The 11,183-nt window shown below is 44.0% G+C and overlaps 1 pseudogene; it reads right to left on the minus strand.

Moving 5' to 3' along the window:
- Positions 1-6,377: 6,377 nt before the first annotated feature.
- Positions 6,378-7,021, minus strand: LOC101152177 (large ribosomal subunit protein uL1-like; annotated as a pseudogene).
- Positions 7,022-11,183: the final 4,162 nt, after the last annotated feature.

The following is an 11,183-nucleotide window of genomic DNA, read 5'->3' on the forward strand; positions in this document are numbered from 1 at the left end:
TAACAACAAAGCAAAGGTCTATAAAACATACACAAAACATCAAAAGAAAATATCCAACTCATATCATTACAGAAAGTTATCAAACCACAAATGAAGAAGGCAAGAAAGGAAGAAACAAACAAAGGATCTACAAAACAGCCAGAAAACAATGAACAAAACGGCACTAATAAGTTCTTACCTAGCAGTAATTATGTGAATATAAATGAATTTAATTCTCCAATCAAGTCACAGAGTAGTTGAATGGATGAAAAAACAAGACCCAACTCTATGCTGCCTACAAGAGACACCCTGTTTTTCCTGTAAGGACACACATGGACTGAAAGTGGAGAGTTAGAAAAAGATATTCTATGCAAAGGGAATCCAGAAAAGAGCAAGAGGAGCTAGATCAGATAAAATAGACTTTATGTCAAAAATTGTAAAAAGAGACAAAAAAAGGTCATTACCTAATAATAAAGGGGTCGATTTTGTAAGAGGACATATTAATTGTAAACCTGTATGCACCCAAGATCAGAGCACCTAAATGTATGAAGCAAATATTAATAGATCTGAAAGGAGAGATAGACTGCAATACAGTAATAGTGGGCAACTTCAACACCCCATTTTCAGCAATGAAGAGATATCCAGATGGAAAACCAGGAAGCAAACATCAGACTTTGTGTTAGGCTGCTCTTGCATTGTTATAAAGGAATACCTGAGACTGAGTGATTTATAAATAAAAGAGGTTTAATTGGCTCACAGTTCTGCAGGCCACACAAGCATGGCACTGTGATCTGCTCGGCTTCTAGGGAGGCCTCAGAGAACTTTTATTCATCCTAGAAGGTGAACTGGGACCAGATACATCACATGGCTACAATAGGAGCAAGAGAGAGACAGGAGAAAGTGTGACACACTTTTAAACAACCAGATCTTGTGAGAACTCACTCACTATTGCAAGGACGGCACTAAGAGGATGGTGCTAGACCATTAATGAGCAATCCACTCCCATGATTCACTCATGTCCCATCAGGTCCCACCTCCAAAGTTGGGGAGTACAATTTAACATGACATTTAGGGGGACAAACAACCAAATTATATTAGACTTAATTTGATACTCTAGACCAAATGGACCTGCTAGACATACACAGAACATCCCACCCAACACAAACAGACTCTTCTCAAGTTAACACAGAACACTCTCCAGCAAAGGCCATATGTTAGGCCACAAAACAAGTTTTAACAAATTGGAGAAGACCAAAATCATATCAATTATCTTTTCTGACTACACTGGTATGAAACTAGATATCGGTAACAGGAGGAGTCATTGAAAATAAACAAGTTTGTGGAAATTAAACAATATGCTCCTAAACAATGATTGGGTCAATGAAGAAATTAAAGGGGAAACTAAAAAATATCTTGAGACAAAAGTAGCTCTAAAAGGGAAGTTTATAGCATTACACCTATATGAAAAAAAGAAGAAAAGTTGTCAAATGAAAAAACTAATGTTACATCCCACAGAACTAAAAAAAGAACAACCTATGACTAAAGTTAGCAGAAGAAAAGAAATCACAAAGATCAGAGAATATATAAAGGAAATAGAAAGTAGAAAAACTTCAGAAAATATCATCCAACATAAAAGTTGAGTTTTTTTGAAAAGCAAAACAAACTGACAAAATTTTAGCTAGAAAAAAGAAAGGTCAAAATCAGAAATGTAAGAAGTGATATTATAACTGATAGCACAGAAATCAAAGATCATAAGAGACAACTATGAAAAACCATTCGCCAACAAATTGGACAACCTATTATTTCATTCTAACAGCAGGAAGGTGAGCTTCTTAATAGGAACCTATCCTGTTTTTCAGAAACTTAAGGAAGCATGAGTTCAAATGCTGTTTTGGTGATCTGTAACACCATCCAGCTGCTTTCTCTGTAAAAAATGATTAGTTTGTTTTTTTTTCTATGTGTTTTTCAGAATAATTGCAATAGTTACAATTTAATCATTAGTACTAAACTTTCACTCCATCAGGCCACTGATTTGGGGGAGTTGTTATGCCATACATTCTAACAGAACCTGAAAATGCTTTCAAATGAATCAGCACTCTACAGAGCTTCATTAAAGGGGTGGAAGATATGAATCCTTGAATGGGCTAATAAGAGTGGGCTTCCTGTTCTCTTTTTTCTTGGCAAATGATCTAACTCCTTTAGATTATCTCATTATTTTCCAGGGGTTTAGTCATCTTCTCTGACAAGTAAGACAAGAACTAAACCAGTACTGTGGTATTGTCTCATTCATCAGAGAAGATTATTGGCCAGACTGTGTAGAGACAGAGGTTTTGAAATCTCTCTTAAGCAAGAAAACTTGGGGAGATGATCAAATGCCTAAAGACAACTTTTTTGTGGAATAATCAGTGTGAAAAACTTCTGGGGTCAAAATTATGTTGCCCGACGAGCACAGGCAGTCTACAAGGGGGTTCAGTAAAGATATGCAGGTCCACATGCGACTCAAGAATGAATAGAGATCTGGGCAGATTATAAGCATGAAGGGAGTTTCCCTCCTTCTCATGGAGGTTTAAACTGGGTTCACAGTAGGCAGGGACTCTGCCTCATTTTTCATTTATCCAGGAGGCATGCAGTAAATATTTGTTGGATAAATGAATGAATCATTCCAGGCTCTGTTAGCACAGTGCCTGACAAAAGTAGCGTTCAAAACTTATTATTGAATGATGGCATGAGGTATAAATATATGCTTTATTCTTGGAAGGGAACCTACATATAGCTATGCTACTGGGGTCGACTTTACCCCACTCCACACCCACATCAAGCAGGCTCCTGAATTGGTGGTAGCCGCCTAGTGTGAGGTGGAAATGGACATGAACAGCACTGGCCCTGGAAGAGAGAGTCAACCTCCCTGTGCCATTCCCTGGCTCCTGCTGCTCCTACCCAGCTAGTCAGCCCTGCAGACCAAGGGAGAAGTGGGCATAGGCCTTTAGTGATGGGGGGTGGGTGTCAGAGGAAGGGGGTGGAAATTAGTTTAGGGAAGGCAACCAGAAATAAGAATGGATTTGAAAGGCACCAGTTATAAAGCAATGGCTTGACTGAATTCAACCTTTTAATGGAATAATCTAACAATGAATTATCTCATTGTTTCCCCAGTACATGCTCTCTTTGTTGCATTCATAGAATCATAAAAAAATATGAGGGGGAAAGGAATTGTAGACACACTTGGCACCAACACCCTCATTTTGCAAATTAAGAAAGAGCCCTTTACACCCAAGCATCCTCAAGTCACACACTCACTCTGATGGGTAGGGACTTCGTCACTCTTCCTGCCCTTTCACCCAGTCTTGTCCATCCCCAAGAAAGGGATTCTGTATTAGTCTGCTTTCACACTGCTATGAAGAAATACCCAAGGCTGGGTAATTTATAAAGGAAAGAGGTTTAATTGACTCACAGTTCCGAGTGGCTGGGGAGGCCTCAGGAAACCTACAATCATGGCAGAAGGCAAAGGAGAAGCAAGTACCTTTTTCACGTGGTGGCAGGAAAGAGAGAGAGCGAAGGAGGAACTGCAAAACACTTATAAAACCATCAGATCTCATGAGAACTCACTCACTATCATAAGAACAGCATGGGGGAACCACCCCATGATCCAATCACCTCCCACCGGGTCTCTCCCTCAGCACGTGGGGATTATGGGGATTACAATTCAAGTTGAGATTTGGGTGGGGACACAGAGCCAAACCATATTAGATTTTGTCTGTAAACAAGTTAAAGATTAAACAAACTGAGCTGGCACTCCAGGCCACACCACCATGCAGGGTGTGGCTGGCCAGCCCTGAGGGATGGGAGAAGCAAAGACTAGGAAAGAACAGCCAATGAGGGCTGTCCGTGCATTCCGTGGTGACCAGCCTCTAGCAGCCCAGCCCCAGGGTAATGAACAAAGTCTGCTTCCTCCAGGAGTGTTGACCTCCTATGGGAGGAGCAGCCACCAGGGTGCCTGCTAGATACGGTGAAACCAAAATTTCAAAGGGCAAGAAAAGAGGGTTCGGTCAAGGGGCAGACTCCAGCGTGGCAGGCTGGCAGGCCGAAGACTGCAGATTGCAGCATAAACAAATACTGAGGAAGTCAGGAAAAAGGTCACACTGAGCCATTAGGATTGCTCTGCTTCAGTCTCTGGCGTGGGAACTATAAGCTTCCAGGAGGCAGGGACATGGATGAAAACGGATGGACAGGAAGGGAGGGATGGGCTTGGCTGCCATGAGGTGGGAGGCTGTAGAGCTGGTGAGTCTGAGGAGCAGCAAAACAATTCGGACTGAATTTCACTCCCTTGCAATGAAAAGCCAATCCCTGCATTTGTTCAACACCCAGGAAACGTATGCCAAGCTCCTCAGTCAGGCACTGTGAGAAATGACACAGACAAAGCCTTCACTTCTCCTTCAGGGAGGAAACAGATAAGAAAACAACTAATGTTGACCTAAAAACATGTTCTTTTACTGCTTGTTGTAATGCACATTTAGTTTTTGTCTCCTGGCAAAGAGAAAACGGGATTAATTCTGACTGACACTTCTGAGAATGCATCATAGGGGGTAACATTTGAGCTCTTAGGATTTCTACAGGCCAAGAAGTCTGAAAAGGGTAATCAATTCAAGCCCTAACCTACTTTTACATTTTTACTCCCGTCACTCTCCTGGAAGCCACCCCTGGTCTGAAGCCCCTCCATCCCTCTCTGGGGTCACCCCAGCTTATGCTCATTCCCAATTCCCAATCCTAATTTGTGCTTTTCATGCCCCAAGAAAGGAAACATAGGCCTAGAGAAGCATAAACAAATTTGAATTCATTTTTATGTCTCTGTTAAAATGCTCCTTTCTGTGAAACCTTTTATCAGGTCACCGAGACACAAATAATGGCTTCTTCATTTGTGTTCCAATTATACCTAGTATGCCTGGCCATTTCAGAGTCTGTCATGGTGTGTTATTTATTTGCTTGCCTCACTTCATCTCTGACTGGGTTGTGAATGCATTCAGTTAATCAGCACTTACTGGATACTAACCATGTAACTAGTATCTGCCTGATAAAAGTATACAGAGATAATACATTTTTCTTAAACGAACCTACAATATAATGTGTTGAGGCTATAGAATTCACTGCACTCAGACATACAGATAAGAAAAAATGGGATTCAGGAAATGGCTACTTTGGTGTGGCTAATGCAAAGAATTACAGAATTATGCAGAGAGTTGTAACATAACAGTCAAGAACCAAAAGTCAAAAGGCAAGGTAACAAAATTGACTTAACTATCAATTCCATGCATTGAGCTACTGTCATGGTTTTAGTTACATACTTATAGCAACTAGCTATACAAAACACAGGCATTCTGTTAAGACCATTTAAGCTAAGTTTTGAGACTTCTGTTGTGCCACAATGCTTTTTGCAGCCTTTTTAGTAATTTGTTCTAAGGTGGCTGATTAAAAAAATTGTATATATCTATCTGCATAAACCTCATAACTGGGGGCATTACACCCAGGAGGCTTTGTAACCAGGTATCTTGATATCTTCTTAGTAATTTTCTTTTAATTCTGTGAGAAGTAGGAAATTCTTTATGGTTTGGATGGCTAAAAAGGGGTCATACAATGACCCAGGAGGCAAAGTCCCTTTTTTTGCCAGCTATTTAGGCATCTGTATGCCTGTCTTTGATTTAGAGGATCTAACTTAATTTTTCTTTCACCAACCAAGAAGCAGCATCAATAATTTTTATCCCTCAAATTTGGCCCTTACAGTCTCACATTTCCACCTCTTCTGTGATAGTGGCTGGGCCTAGAGGGAAGGTGTTTATACAGTTTCAGCAGTGGAGCATTAGCAATGAAAATAGATCAAGCTCAGTGGATTCTAAATGGTTTTTAAACTTCAGAGATATCAGATAGAGAGGAGAAAGGTAATCTTTGTTGTCCTACCCCATTTTGTAAGCCATGTATAGAATAAGCAATGTTTTAAACAAAAAGGACATAAGCGCAGCCTAGCTCTGACAATGACAGGAAAAGGAAACTCATAGGTATCTGGACAATTCAAATTATCTGGCATTAAGGCATAGAACAAAGTATATTAAGAGGAAGGAAAAATTACTAAATCAATAGTTATGATTTAACTGGCCCAGTGTCATATGAAAGCAGTTTATTTTGACTGTCATCTTCTCCCAGGTCTGAAGATGAAGCTTCAGTTAACTTGAATTTAGTGTCAGATACCAGGGTTGACATTTAAGATTCAATAGAAGTCATGTATCCCCTTTTATATGAGATAGGTGTACCCAGGGGTCAAAGCCTCATAATTTAACAGCACAAAAATTAGTTAACAAGATTTGATAGAGATTTTTTTTTTCTGGTAGCAGTAGAGTTCATTCGAATGTGCCTTAATATAGGCGCTGGGGCTTGCCCACTGTGCTTTTGATATATAAGGCCCAGACATTCTGCCAGTTTTTCTTGAGCAATGACACCAAGAAGTTGACAGCCAGGTGAATGTTTTACACAAACTCATTGTCTGTCATCTTCACATGGCCAACAGTCACAGCCAGACATAACACCTTCTTCATTTGGAACTTGATTGTGGACTTCGCCTCATCCCCTTTGGCCACTATGTTTTCGTTGTGTGTGAGCAGAGAAGGGAACTTTCCTGCCTTATTTAGGCCTGGGCCGAGGATTCGTGGGATCTGCTTGATCAGAGACTCTGAAGCCACAAATGCGTCATTCTTATTGTCCAGCGTTTTGACCAGTTTCTTATTCTCGTTGAGTTTTTTCATCATCTCGATGTTCACGTCGGGGATACCCACGGCCCTTGCCTCTTCACGGTGCTGCTGGTCCCCCAAAGAACAGAGGGAGAACTTGGAGTGGGGAGTGGACTTAAGACTGAGAAGCATTTGTCCTTCTGGGGATCATAGTTCTTCAAGCTGATCTGCAACTCCACCGTCTCCAAAAACTTCCGGCGCTTGTGCTGGTTCCCTCGCAGGACTCTTTGCACTGCCTGGTACCAAGGGTCGCCAGAGACCCTGCTGCTCATGGCTTCTCACACAGCACTAACCATAAAAGAGCAAGACCTCTTTTTAATGGAGGGAATCTCCCAAATGATATCTAATCGTCCAGCTGAAGGTGGTGATATTGGAGTTTATGACTCATTTGGAAGCTGTAGAAAGATGTTATAACCTCAGGGTGATTCATTTTTATAATTTTTTGGAGGGCATTACAATCTTTGTCTCTTTGGAGAGTCAAAAGACTTTTATTTACAGCTTTATTATTAGTTACATGCCACCAAAATTCATCTGAGTTTAATCAATTTGCATTCATGTTGATTGCCTATAGATTTGGATTTAATTCTTCCATCATAGTTTGTATCTTCCATTCACCTCACTTAGTTCCTAGGTTTTATTCTTTCCTTCTCTCTGCCCTCCTGCTGGATTGAGATCTTTCCACCTCATTCCATGTTTTTTCCCTTTTAGTTTATATCGTTTCTATCTTTTGGTGGTTATCTTAGAATATGCATATTTAAATTCTAATTTTTACTCCTTACATATAAAAAACCTGAGAATAATTCAATTCCAGCCACTTCTATAACTTAGACATCATATTGTCCAATATTCTAGATATACCTTGATTTTTAAGCCTACAAATTACAAAACATTGTTTTATACCTGCATTGACCAATAACCTTCTTTGATATATAAATGTTCTGTATCTGTGCTATCCAATATGTTAATCACTAGGGCTACTGAGCACTTAAAATGTGGCTAATACAACCCAAGAACTGAGTACGTAATTTATTCAATTTATTAAGTGATAAATTATTTATTTATTTTGAGATGGAGTTTTGCTCTCTTGCCCCAGCTGGAGTGCAGTGGTGTGATCTTGGCTCACTGCAGCCTCTGCCTTTCAGGTTTGTGATTCTCCTGTCTCAGCCCCCCAATTAGCTGGGATTACAGGCGGCTGCCACCACACCCAGCTGATTTTTGTATTTTTAGTGGAGAACGGTTTCACCATGTTGGCCAGGCTGGTCTCAAACTCCTGACTTCAAGTTGATCTGCCTGCCTTGGCCTCCCAAAGTGTTGGTATTACAGGCATGAGCCACCGTGCCCAGCCAATTTTATTTAATTTAAATAGCCACTGATGGCTGCTGGCTACCAAAATGAAGACCAGTTTCATGCAATGGGCATGCTTAGATTCAAAACATCCCCCTTATCTGTGCTCATTTCTTTGTAAGATCATCTTCCTAAGTTTCATTTTCTTAAGAGATAGGATGACATGAAGGGATTTTTCAGCAAGCAAAAATAATGAACAACTGACACTCAAAGTGAAAAATATTTACAGGGGTGTTGAATTCTAGACTTCTTGTTTCCTCAGCAATTTTCATTTTTCCAGCTTTCATTGTTGCTGTTGAGAAATCAGCTGTCCATCTGTCTTCCTTCTCAGGGCACCTGTTTTTCTTCTCTGGCTAAGGATTGTAAGATTATTGGATCCTGTTTTTATGTTCTACAGTGATGTGCAGATACCCCAGGGTGTGTGTTTAAAATTTACTTGGAAGTTGTTGGAAGCTGTGTCACTTTCATTCCTCCAGCAAACAGATTCAGAGACTACGTGATGAGTGTAAAAGGGCTATCAAGGGCTAACACCTGTGAAAGACAAGGGCCGAAAGCAGAATGGTAACGGGAGAGCCTCACACCATGATGCAGAGTGAACAGTCTCATATAACTCACGGGGAACCGTGGAGCAGTCTGCCTATTAAAGGAGTGCTTAGTCACTGGGTGGAGGCCACCCACACAGTGCATGTCCTTAGCTCAATGGCTGAAGCAGATGCAGAAGGCAATGGTCTGGACTGTCAACAATCTACACTCCTTGCAGCTGAATGGCCAGTTATTTCTCAAAAAAGATCAAGAGGTGCACCTCCATGGCTGCCACAGGTTTCCCAAATCTCAAGACTGTTGTTCTCTTTCATCAAGCGGGGAAAATCTCAGCCCAGTCATCTCTTCATTTCCCACCAACCCAGTCATTCGTTAAAAAAATAAATTCTATCAAGCATTTTCAGTTCAGCCACACCAGAGAGGCTTTTGAGAACATCTAGCATGCTACAATGCCAATTAGAAATCTGTTTTAAATTGTGTACCCTGGGAAAATTTCCCATTTTATTAAATATTTAAGGAGTCAGGGGCCTCATGTCTGAATAGCTGCTCAATAAGTGTGATTTCCTCACTCCAAGACACTTAGAAAACACCAGCCACACGGGACCACTTCTGCAACAAAGCACTCACCTGGGACAGAAGCCATCTGACATCTGCTGTCCTCACCCCTATCCCTCTCATTAGGTAACAGCAAACTTCCCTCTACCCCCACTCAGCTCCACCCTCTGCCAGGAAACTTTTCCTTCCTGACTCCAGGAGGGTAGTGAGGCATGTCAGTCACTGCCCCACAACTGGAGCCAGCAACTGGTTCAGAGGTGGCCATGTGGCCCAACTTACATCCATGATCTGGAAAGGTACAGCTCCCTTCCACCCTTCGAATTTTGAGCTGCGGAATGCTGCCCCGGGCTACTAAGGCAGATAAAAGAATGAGACTCAAACAGGCAGAAGCCAAGAGAGCAGAGAAGACCATGGTGTTCTATCCCGGATACACGGTGCCTGGATGGGCTCCAGCTTCTCCCGAATGCCAGGTGCCCATACACCCCACCCCGGGGTTGTCCTACCTTCCAGTGAGTTTTGGACTAAGGCGGACAATTGGCAAAGGACATTCTCTTCCTGTCCTATGGCCCCTGTGAACAGGGGCAGGGGAAGAAGGGCCAGTGATTGTCTCACCCCAAACTCCTCCCACCCACCCCTACCAAGGTTCCTCTTCCCTGACTGCAAAACTCTGGGAAGCTCTCAGGCCTCACGGAGAAGACTTGAGGGCCGGATCTGGTTCACTCTTTCCCTAGGGTCTGAAGGATCTGCGCCCTGTGTTCAAGGACGACGCTGAAACATTCTTTTCTGCGTGCCTGATCTGAGGCCTCGCAACTCTGGTGAGCAAGACTGTGTCCCTTTCACATGGAGAAGCCGAGTTCCACGGAGGTTGAGTGAGGAGCCGGCATCACACAAGGACTCGGAGGGGCTCCTCGAGACTCGCGGGACAGAGACGGCAGCCCCAGCTGGGAAAGGCCCAGGCCAGGGACACGCTGGGCCTGGGGTGGGGGAAGGGGGGAGCCCTCGGGCGCCACCACGAGGCCGGCGCGCTCCAGGTCCTGGACGGGATCGTACGCCCCTTGCGGGCCCAGTGCAGGGAGCGCGGGGAGCTGGCCGCCTTCTTCCTGCTTAGGTTTTGGCGCCGCCGCTTCTGCTTAGGTTTTGGCGCCGCCGCTTCTTCTCCACCTCGTCCGCCCCGCGTTCCTCGCCGCCGCCGCTCCCGCGCTTCTCCCTGCGCCTCAAGCCCCTAGGGCAGGCGCTACGCGTACCGGATTGTCGCGCCCTCCGCCTGGTTCGGCAGGTCTGTCCGCGGCCCCTTCACATTGGCCTCCAGCTCTCGTGCCTTCCGCTGGTCCCGGCCCCGGAGTTTAGCAGCGCCCGGACTTCCTCCCTTTCGGCTGCGCGAGGCTCCCCTTCAGCTCCTGCCTCTTCCTCCTCTTTGCGCCTTGCCGGCTCGTGCTCATTCACCTCCACCTTGCGGACGACCAGCCCCGACGGCTCCTGCGGCTCCTTGCAGGCCACCTCTGGGTGGGCTTGATCGCCGCCCCGGCCCTCGGCCCTCTCGGCCTTGGCCTTTGCTGCCTTCCCTTTTTGCAGCTCTTCCGCTTCCTCTTCCGGTCCCGCTCCTTCTCTCGTCGCCTTTTCTCCAAAGCGCTTGGCCTCAGCTCCTTAGCACTGTCCTGGCCCCGGGCCTCCTGTATTTTCTCCTGCTGTCGCAGTGGTTTTAATGTATGGGGGAAAGAGAACCATTGTATAGGCCTTTGATGAGGTCGCTATCTTCTAGTGAGCGTTTGCCCTGGGACGTGACTTTCGAAAGTGCTTCTCAGCATCCATTCCCCCCTCCTCTCCACTTAGGTCTGAGACAGGAATGCTAGAGGGGTTGGAGTTGAATGTTTCTCTTACCTCACTTCAGTTAGGCCCTTGTAATTTCCCTTAAGGGAAGGAGGACCAGAATGCTCTGGACTTATATCACAATGGTTATTTTTCTCCACCTTCTGCCAGGAGCATGAGGAGACTATT

This window comes from Gorilla gorilla, chromosome 7 (assembly GCF_029281585.2).
Source record: "Gorilla gorilla gorilla isolate KB3781 chromosome 7, NHGRI_mGorGor1-v2.1_pri, whole genome shotgun sequence".
NCBI lineage: Eukaryota > Metazoa > Chordata > Mammalia > Primates > Hominidae > Gorilla > Gorilla gorilla.